Raw genomic sequence first — 9,788 nt, forward strand, 5'->3', positions numbered from 1 at the left:
GCGGGGAGCTGTGTGTGTCCCCAGGGCACAGCCCAGGGATGCAGGGCACAGGGATGCTTTTCGGCAAAAGGCTTCAGTACCCGGGACACCCCATTTTGAAGCACAAACCCCTTTGCTCTCCCGTACTGGTGCCCACAGCTGCACTGTGCCAAGATGTAACAGGGCGCAAGTTTTATTCTCTCTCCTTCCAACGCGGTGGTGCTTGGCTGGACCAGGGTGGGTACTGCAAGACCTGAGGAGCAAGAGGCGTACCAAAGCAGAGGAACAGAAATACCGGCATGGAGACCCATGGCAGGGCTGCCTCTTGCCCCCTGAGGGTGGGATGCATGATGGACACACGTTTTGGCAGAAAGGATGCCTGCGGCCTGCACCGCCCTCCTAACCAGAGACCACCTCCACGCTCGGCTCACGCAGGAGTCCCACAGGCAAAGGCACTGCAGCTGCCGGCTCTCCAGAAGGGGTGAATTGCCCTGAAGATCAAACCTCTGCACAGAGCACCGCGTCCCCCCACGCCTGCCCCAAGGGCAGCGGGGCAGGGAGAGGCAGCCATGCCACAGGATCAACCTGCAGCATCCACCTCCCAAATCCTCCCGCCTCCGCCCCAGCAGATGGGCAGCTGGTGGCATGGTTCTGCCCCACTGTGAAGAAACGCTACGCGTGAAGGGAAACAGCTCAGAGGTGCTGGCTGGAGAGACTGGGGGGCTCAGGAGAAAGGAAAACGCACCTTCAGGCTTTGAGGCAATTGAAGGAAGACCAGCCAAGCCAAGCCTGAGGCTCAGGCGTTAACAAAGCAGCCCGTAGAGCCGGGCAGCAACAAGGTGGGACACAGCTTCTCCATTCAGGGGTACTGGGGGAGATGGAGCGAGATGAAGGATGCTGGCAGTGAGCTGCCAAGCGTTGAGCAGAAGGCACAGGAGGGCCAAGGGTGCGTGGAGGAGCCCTAGGACCAGGTCTTACCCCCTCCAATTCAGTGCTCAGCTCCTGCAGCATGAGTTGGAAGGGGTGTTCCTGCGGTCTCACCCCTCATCTACTCCCCCGCCAGCTCTAGGGCACAGGTCTTGAAATGCTTTTGGAGCTGCTAGAAATGAAGCTGGACCCTGAGAGCAGCAGGGAGCAGGAACTCAGCAATCATGGACAAGAGCAGAGAGAATGGGCTGGGATGGGATCTGGAGAGCCCTGGGGGAGAGGGGAGGGGGTTGCATAGGATTTAACAGGGCAAAGACCTTGTGCAAGCTTGTGGTACGGAAAACAGGTCTTGCTATTGCTGGTGTCAAGCAGGAACGGGGGAATCCAGTGGCCACGGCTTGCTCCAGGTTAGCCAGCACTGCACCTTGGGGGCTGATGGCTTGTCCTGGCCCAACTCCAGTACTAGCTTTGCTTCACCTGCCCATTTCCAGCTCTTTTCTAAAACCCCAGGCCAGGGGCTTGCTGAAACTGGAGCTGGCCAGAGTCACCAGCATAGCACACAGCAGGGCCTGCAAGAGGACCATGGGCTCCACTGGCACTGAAGTTGGCAGCCTCCCCATGGGAGCAAAGCTCAGGGATGCAGGGAATTGGGGGTTTCAAAATCTTCCTGTTTCTCAAGGCCCCCCCCAACCTGCCGAGGGGGACGATGCACTGAATTGCCCAGCAAAGGCCCAGGGCCCAAAAGCTCTGCTGGTTTCAGCGGGTACGCGCGTGAGACACAAAGGACCTTTAAGAGCAGCTTCTGCACTGAACCTGAAATTGCAGACTCCTGGGGAAATCCCAGCCTGATTCTGTCCTTCCTGTTCAATCGCTACCGGGCGGCGAGTGCAAAACCTCTAGGAAACCAGCTCATCACCGACACACGGGCTGGGGGAAAAAGCTGTTCACTGAAGTCACGGCTGGGGAGGTTTCACATCACACTTCTGCATTTCTCTGCTGGAGAGGGCAAAAACCCCAACTGCAAAGCAGCCAGACCCCTGGCCCTGGAGTGATGGGCGCACAGGGAAGGGGCAGCAAATTGACCCTATGGCATGGGGCTGGCATGGACTTGCTCCCGACAGCCAGATGCAGGATCTTGGAGTGCCCAGCTAACTCGACTGCCCCAATTCCTGCAAACTGTCTGCCCAGGCACTGCACCCGTGGTCCCAGGCTGGAGCTCAGCGCAGACAGGAGGGGCACAGACTGGGATCCAGATGTCCCACGTCCTGTCCCTCCTGTCAACACACCTCCGTCGGATACCAGCACAAGCTGTAAAAGCAGGGGAGCAGACAGCCCGAGGAGTTGTTGGCAAAGAGCTGGAGCTGAACTCAAGCCAGGCAGTTGCTTGGCTGTGAGTAGGTCTGACTGGCGGGTCACAGGCAGGGGAGCGACTGCCAAACCAGGGGTTAGCTGGAATTTTGCTCCCCAGGGTGTGCTGGCAGCAGCTGCAGGGTTGTGAGCAGGAGCAGGCAGACTGCCACCACGTCCCGTCGATGCCGAGAGCCGTCGGTACGAGACCATAAAGGTGCAGTCTCTGGGAGGCTGCAGCTGTTTTGCTCTGGGGCGAAAGCAGGTGAAGAGGGAGAAAGAACAAAAATCTGCGATTTTTACTGTTAATAAACTGGATTCCAGACACTCCCCAGCACCTGGTGGCATGCACAGCTCTCAGGCAGGATGTGCAGGGAGGCAGGGGGCTGCTTGAGGGGGAGGAAAGAGGAGGTCCCTTGGGCTGGGGACCCGAGGACTGCACCCCAGCAGCTGGCCCTGCCACACAAGAAGTGTCCCATGGCAGCCTGGGACCCCAGTTCTGCTGTTTAACCGCGATGCAGCTCAGCTACTGTGGCCTGGGAAAAAGAGAAACTAGAAAATGCGCACGGGACGGTGGCCTCTCCCAATTCCCTATCTGATGAAGGAAGCTTTGCGGGGGCTCTGTGGCCCCCAATGCTGAGGGGCACGCAGCCCAGGAGAACCCATGCAAGGCTGAGAGGTGAAGCAGAAAACTGAATGCCACCCTGCAGCATGTCGCCCATTCGTGACACCTCTCTGTGCAGGACCACTGGCGCAAGGGACATGCAGACAGGCAGAGAAGCAAGTTTGGGGAGAAAAGTCATCGGTAAGATAGCACAGCTGAATGCCAGCAGAGCCGCGGGCTGGGGAGGGCGCAGACCCTGGCCCTCTCTGACCATGACACCTAAAGACAAGAGCTTCATTGCAACAGGCTGGTATTTCAGGGCTGGCCTGGTGGTATTTTGGGGACAGCACCTGACAGTGCTCATTTTTAGAAAAGCCAATTTCTCTGGCAGATTAACAGGCACCACGTTCACGCTGAGCCAAACATACTAGCAAGCCAAAGTAATTTTTCCTTGCTGCACTCCGCAATTGCTCCCTACGCACGTGGAGAGCAGAGAAGCCAGCGCGGCTGCGCTGGGCTGGCGCAGGCAGCAAAGGTGACAGCACACAAAGCACCCTGCGCCATTGAGGCAGCTCCTGGGCACAGCACTACCAGCCCCCGACATTGTGCTTTCCTGCTGGAGGAACCAAGATCTCCTCCAAACCCTGGCACCAGGGGTTTATGCTCAAGGACCTTCATCCAAGCCTTGCCAAGGAAGTTAGCTGGTTTTGCTGTCAAGAAAACAGTATCTAAGCCACCTAAATGCAGATGAAAAGCCCCATCTCTGTTGCAATGCCCGCTGGTTTGGGGATGATGGGAAAGGCTCTGTCTCATCAGGAGTGTCCCCTGGCCTGCAGAGCATCAGCCAGGACTCAGAGGAGATGGAGTTTAGCAAAATTTTGAACAAATCATAAATCTTCTAAAATTTCCAATTATGTTAAGTTTCTGCATTTTTCTTTACTACAATCTCTTTTCTTTAAATCCAACTGTACACGACTGCCACGTCAAATTCTTGTTGCAAAATCAAAGTGTTGGGGAAGCACTTTTTAATTTTTTTTGTACGGTTTCAAGCTTTCCAGGGCTGGGACATTGCTCCATCCCTCCCCGGTCCTGGGGCGGTGGCACTGAGCCAGCAGAAAACCCCGAGCAGCAAGCGCCCTGCCAGCCCCAGCATCGTCCTGCCGCCGGGGCAGAAACGCTCACGGGATGAAGCAGCCCCTTACAGGCTGCAGAAAGCAGCCAATGAGTCCCCAATTCCTACCCCAGAGCATGAATCGGGGTTGTCTGAGTGTCCGGACCTGGCTGGTGGGCTACAGAGGGGCACTGCCCCCTCCCTGCGTGTTTTACCATCCCCAGACTGAACCTGCTCAAGCATCTGAAGCACAACCCAACCCGGAGGATGCTTCAGGAAGACACAGCTTTTGCTGCAAGGGAGCTGCTCCACAGGGGCAAGGCTGTCACAAATGGAGGAAAACTTCATCCATCTCACACTGCCCAGTGCTTAAGCAGGCAGAAGAACCCAAGGGAGGGAAGAGTGTCATAAGCTGATGAGCTAATTAGGCCGAAACATGTCTGCTGACACAGGCGAGAAGAACGTGTGTTCCTGGGCTGCAGGGACCACAACCACTGACCTTTCCCGGCCTTCCTGGGGACAGAGCTGGAGGCTGCTGTGGTCTCAGGTCTCACCACACAGAAGCGATGGTGGGAGCAGTGGGCTGTGGGCAGGGAAAGCCAGGACCCATACTGCCATGGTAAGTGGCTACAGGGGCTGAGCCCACAGTACCCGGGTGTAGATGGGAGATGAGCAATGTCCTGAGCATTTCCAGTAGGCTTTGCTGGAGCACAAAGCATAGCTACGAGCACAGAGGAGCACCAGGAGGTTATGCCAAAGCCTGGGGTCGCTAGGAAGTGCCATAGGACCTAATCCTGTTCGCCAGTCCTTCCCTTTCCCTGTGCCAAAGCAATACAGCTTCCCCAGGAGCACCGGCCAGAGAAGCAGAGGGGAGAGATGGACCCTGCTGCTGGCGATCCTAGCGTACTGGCTGTCCCCATGTCCCCCCCAGGCCAGCACTCGTGCCCCGTGAACTATTCTGCCTTATTGGGCTCTGCCAGGCAGATCTGGGCAGCAGCTGGCCCCAGTCCGAGAGCATTACAAACACTGCTGAGATGGGATTTAACATCCCCCTGGGGAACTGACCCCATCTGCCTGCAGAGCTGGGAAAAACCGGGCACAAAATGTTTCAGAAGGGGAAGGAGAGGGAAGAAACAAGAATAAATTCCCGGTGGACGCTTTTCCATTGCCAACTCCAGAATAGCTGCCACAGCTCAGCACCGCTGCACACCTCTTCATTTGCTCCCGCACCTCTGGGGCACCCTGCCACGCGGTGGGGCTGCCGGCGGTCTTCCTCCCGCTGAGCACACCGGAGTGGTCTGGAGTGACACTGGGAAGCCCTCGGAGCGAAGGGTGCTTTGGAGATACAACAGTGGGTGAAGGCGGGGTGTGAAACCACCCCTCTCCCCAAGCCTGCAGCATTTTGCACTTCCGATGGTGGTGGCTCCAGTGTGGGGAGAAGCTGCGCAGAGACGGGGATCCTGCTGCTGGTCGCAGCTTGCTGAGGGCTGGAGCGAGCGCACATGCTGGTAGCTGCTCCCCTTCCTGCCACCTTGGGCTCCGCTGCCTGCTGCCAGCATCCGCAGGTCGGTCTGCTGCAAGGTCGCCAAGCAGGGTGTCCCAACGCTGCCTTTACTCTGTATCTCTGTCTTTCCTCTTTCCCCCTCTGCCTCTTCCCAGTCCTCCAGCTTTGTTCAGTTCGTCTTTGTTCAGCGCTGCCCCTGGAAGCGCCTCTGACAGCGGGCGTTTGCTCAGACACATGGGCAAGAGGCGCTTTCCTCTGCCCTGGGCTTTCCTCTTGCATTTGTGTTGCTTCTTTGCTTACCTTGAAAGTGCCCCAGTCCCTCGGTTCTCTTCCACCCCCCCAAGGCCTGCTCTCTCCCTGCAGCTCGTCCTCCCCATCACGATGCTCCGGGACAGCCACGGGGCACCTCCTCTCCCAGGTAGGACCGTGGCCTCCAGGATCCTCCAGGAGTAAAGCAAATCTTGCAGAGACCCTCGATGGACCTCGGTCACCTCCCAGGAGGAGTGGGAGCACCTCTAAGGGACACTGCTGCAACTTGCTTTGCTGTTTAACTTCCTTTTCCCAAATCAGAAGTGGCCAAAGCAAAGAGATGGTGAATTCAGCACGAGTTTGTTTGTTTTTTTATAATGGAAGGTACAAGCCAGGCAAGGAAGAACATCCCCTCGCTGTGGCTACATTCGCTTTTAGTGGCTTTCAGAGCCGAATCTGAGAATTCCTCTCTTTATATCCAGTCTCTCTTAATACAATTTTAATATTCTGGTTGATCCTAAAGATGCAACGTTAACTATAGAAACAGCAGCAGAAAAGCGTGGGGTACAAGACATTTTTTTTATACAAAAAAAAATTCTTTTCGTTGCTTACAAAACATATGCAAAAGAAGCTAAAAAAACCAAAAGGCATTGCTATTTGTTCTACATAAAAAATCTCATAACTAATGTTCTTTTTTTTTAAAAAAGAAATATCAAGCTTAGGCACAATTTTGCTGCTGGCTGCTTGTGAACAAGCCAAGAGAACACGCCACCCCCTCCTAACTGAGTGATATGTATTGACTGTTCCGCACTTTATACTTAAGGCAATTTTTTTGTTTTCGTTTTGTTTTTGACAAAGTGTTTTTTCCACCCCTTACGTCATGCCAGGATCCGTCCACGTGTGTCAGTATTAGCAGTACTAAAGTTTATGGTTCGAGAAGGTTGCAGGTCACACCAAGGGTTTTCTTCCTACAGATCTCTCTATCCAGAGGAACAAAAAGATCTACAAATGAAAAAAAAAAAGCCTGAAGTGAGAGAAACCCAAATGAGAATAAAACTCTGCTCCTTACATGGGGGTGCCGCAAGCCCCCCTGCCGCAGCCTCGTCTCCGCAGGAGAAGTCAGCCCTGAGGCCTCGACGTGGCTGCAGCGGAGCTGAGATACAAGCTCGCTATTCTGCCAAGACACCGGCTTTGCCTTTTTTTTTCCAGGGCAGCCCCAGGCACCCACCGGTGCAGGGGACATCAGGGGACGACGGTTCCTGCATGCACTCCGGGGCGCGCAGCACCCGGCTGAGGCACCGCAGCCCCGCACAGGGCAGCCTCGCTGACGGGGTCGGCCTCTGACCCACCGCGCCTGGATCTGCTCAATCCCCCACCGACATCCCCGCACCACTCGGGCCAAACAGGCTCAGCTACTCCTGGCCAAGCATGAGGTTCCCTTAAAAACGGGGACAGCCCAGCAGAGCCTGCGCCTGCCACAGTCTCGCTGGCGGAATTTCACCTTATGCGTCTTCCTTGGCATTTCTGGGACCTGCCCATTCCCTCCCATCGGGCCAGTAGGCAAAGGAGTTGCTGGTTTCCAGTAGCCAACTGGGGCAGGGTTGGGAGGCGCAGAGCAGAGCTGAGCTCGCTCAGGGTGGTGAGAGCACTGAAACCCTCCGTCCCAGCTACAGGGCTGCACCTCTCCTGCGGGGCAGAGGCTTTGGGTGTCCACGGACGTGCAAGTCATTTACTTAAGGTAAATTAAGAAGGACATTGGCTGGTGCCGAATGAGTGGGGCTGAGCAGTCAAAGCAGAGCAGCGCGCGTCAGCAGTGGGTTGGACCTGCAGCGGGGTGCTGGGATCACGGGGCGAGGGACAATACCTTTACATGTGTCCAACAGGGTTGTGAGCATCTCCTAGACCAGGATGTGAAGCTGAAAGTGTCATCTGGGGATCTCCTACTACTCCGGACACTTTCTCCTCTTCCCGACGCTTCAAGCAGGCTGCTTTAGGGTTCAGATTGCGCTCTATGCCAAAAACAGCAAGGAAGGGAGGGAAGCAACCTCAGTTTGGGCAACAGCATCGCACACGGCAACAGCATCCAAAAAAGAGAGTGAGGACAGAGTTCCAGGACAGACACACAGGACCATGCGAGGAAACAACCTCAGTGCAAGCTGCTCTTTGCCTGCCGCTCCTTGCAGTGGCTGCAGTAACTTGGCCGGACCGCTGCTAGAGCAAAACCCCATGCCCGGCTGAAACACCATGCCAATTTAAACATGTGCTTGCTTACAGAAAACCCCAAGTGCCTCAGCCAGCTCTTGGAGTTGAGGACTGAGTTTTCCAAAGCTGCTTAATGGGATCCAGGTGCCAAATTCCCATTAGGCATGAGGGGAGACGGACAGAGTGGCCTCAAATCCACCCCAGGCCGGGGCTTTGGAAAGCTCAGCCTGCCGCGCGGTGCACCCGTTGGCGATGCAAACACACAACCTCGCACCGAAAGCAGGAATCATAACAGAGATGCACACGCACGCAGAGATGTGGGGGGACAGAAAGGCCCCGAAATGCACCTGCCAGCTGTTACCATACCTCGTACTTGCTGCTCCAGGCCCAGAATGACCTGCACCGCTTGCTGTAGGATGATCAGTTTGGTCTGTGCTTTGTCCGTTTTTAAGTGCATCTGACACATGCGTCCCAGTTCTTTAAAGGCCTCGTTAATGTCCCGCACACGCACCCTTTCCCTGGCGTTATTGGCCATTCTCCTCTCCCGGTCCCTCAGATCTTTGTCCTCCAGTGACAAGGCCTCGTCTGTACTGCTGGGTTCATAGCACCACAGGGATTAGTCAGGGGGGTGGTACCAAGGAGGGGGCTATACGTTGCCGTGCTGGTAGTGCTTCTGGTGTCCACTGGAAACGGCTCAAACAGCCTCACTTTGCAAAGCCAATTCGTCTCGGGCGCTTCCTGGAGCGGCCCGGGCTATTCGGGCTGTGCGTCACCTCTGCGAGCCACGTGAAGGTGCTGCCAGCACGGGGCCGGGCTCCCACAGGGCTGGAGGGTGCTGCCGGGGGCGAGGGCGGGCAGTGGATGCAGTATCGACACCGACACCTTCTCCCCTCTGCCAAATATTTGCCTTCCTGTTTGTTCTCAGCTGAAAACTAAAAGTTCGGGCGGGGTCTCAGCCAAAAACATTGGGTTCATCCCCCAAGGAAAGACTGTTTGGCAGAAAGCAAATCCCTCTTTGTAAGATTTCCTTCAAAAATCTCATCTGCAGCAAAATCGTCCCAGTGAAGGCGTTTCGGGCAGCGTGAGGCAGCCTGGCCCAGCACCCTCTTACGGGTGGGGGGCAGCACCAGGTGCAGGAGCCAAGTGCCCCCGGCGGCTGCTGAGGGTCGGTCTCGGATGCAGACACTGAATCCAGGTCTTTCAACACAGCCAAAATCACTCCGGAAGGAGGTGATTTTCTTTTCCAGGCACGGTCAGGAGCTCTGGGAGAGCCTCCACCGCTGGCAGCACCCCAGGGGTGCCTGAAACAGGCGGGGACAGGGGGGAAGGCAGAGTTGTGCTGGCAGCATCTTAAACCGTGGCCTCGCCCGCAGCCCGTCCCCTCCAAACCCCCAATTTACAGACGACCTTCTCCCCCAGAGCAAAAATTCTTGCAGGAAAGACACCTATCTGAGGAGGGTCCTTGGGTGAGACCTGGCACTGGGACGGACTGTGGCCTTCGGCTCCCGGGGAGCCCCACGGGGGGTCTGCGGCTCAAGGGGAGCGACGCGGGGATAAGCCTTCACCGAAGAGGGGCTGCAGAGTCAGAGCCTTCCTGGGTGCGCTGTGGGGGTCTGGAGAGCCTCCAGACAGTGCCCGACCGCGTGGAGGGGGAGCAAGGGCTCCCCAGGCAAGCGTTTGCCTGTGTGGGACAGAGGGTTGCCCACTGTCCCTGCCTGCATCCTCTCCTTGCTGCCTTGTCCCTGCCCGTGTCCCCTCCTCACTGCCTCGGTGCCCCAGCTGGCGCTGCCACCTTCTCTCCAGCATGCCCAGGATGGCCGGGGGGAGCGGAGCCACCAGCCGCCCCAGCCCACCCGTGGCAGGAA

General features: G+C 56.7%; 1 long non-coding RNA gene across 1 annotated transcript; it reads right to left on the bottom strand.

Moving 5' to 3' along the window:
* Positions 1–6,420: 6,420 nt before the first annotated feature.
* LOC104081150 lies at positions 6,421–8,646 on the bottom strand. The gene is made up of 3 exons (XR_683572.1): positions 8,290–8,646; positions 7,586–7,730; positions 6,421–6,723 (listed from the first exon to the last, which is right to left on the bottom strand). It is a non-coding gene; the product is annotated as an uncharacterized LOC104081150 (long non-coding RNA).
* Positions 8,647–9,788: the final 1,142 nt, after the last annotated feature.

This window comes from Fulmarus glacialis, unplaced genomic scaffold, assembly GCF_000690835.1.
Source record: "Fulmarus glacialis isolate BGI_N327 unplaced genomic scaffold, ASM69083v1 scaffold21418, whole genome shotgun sequence".
In the NCBI taxonomy this organism is placed as follows: Eukaryota; Metazoa; Chordata; class Aves; order Procellariiformes; family Procellariidae; genus Fulmarus; species Fulmarus glacialis.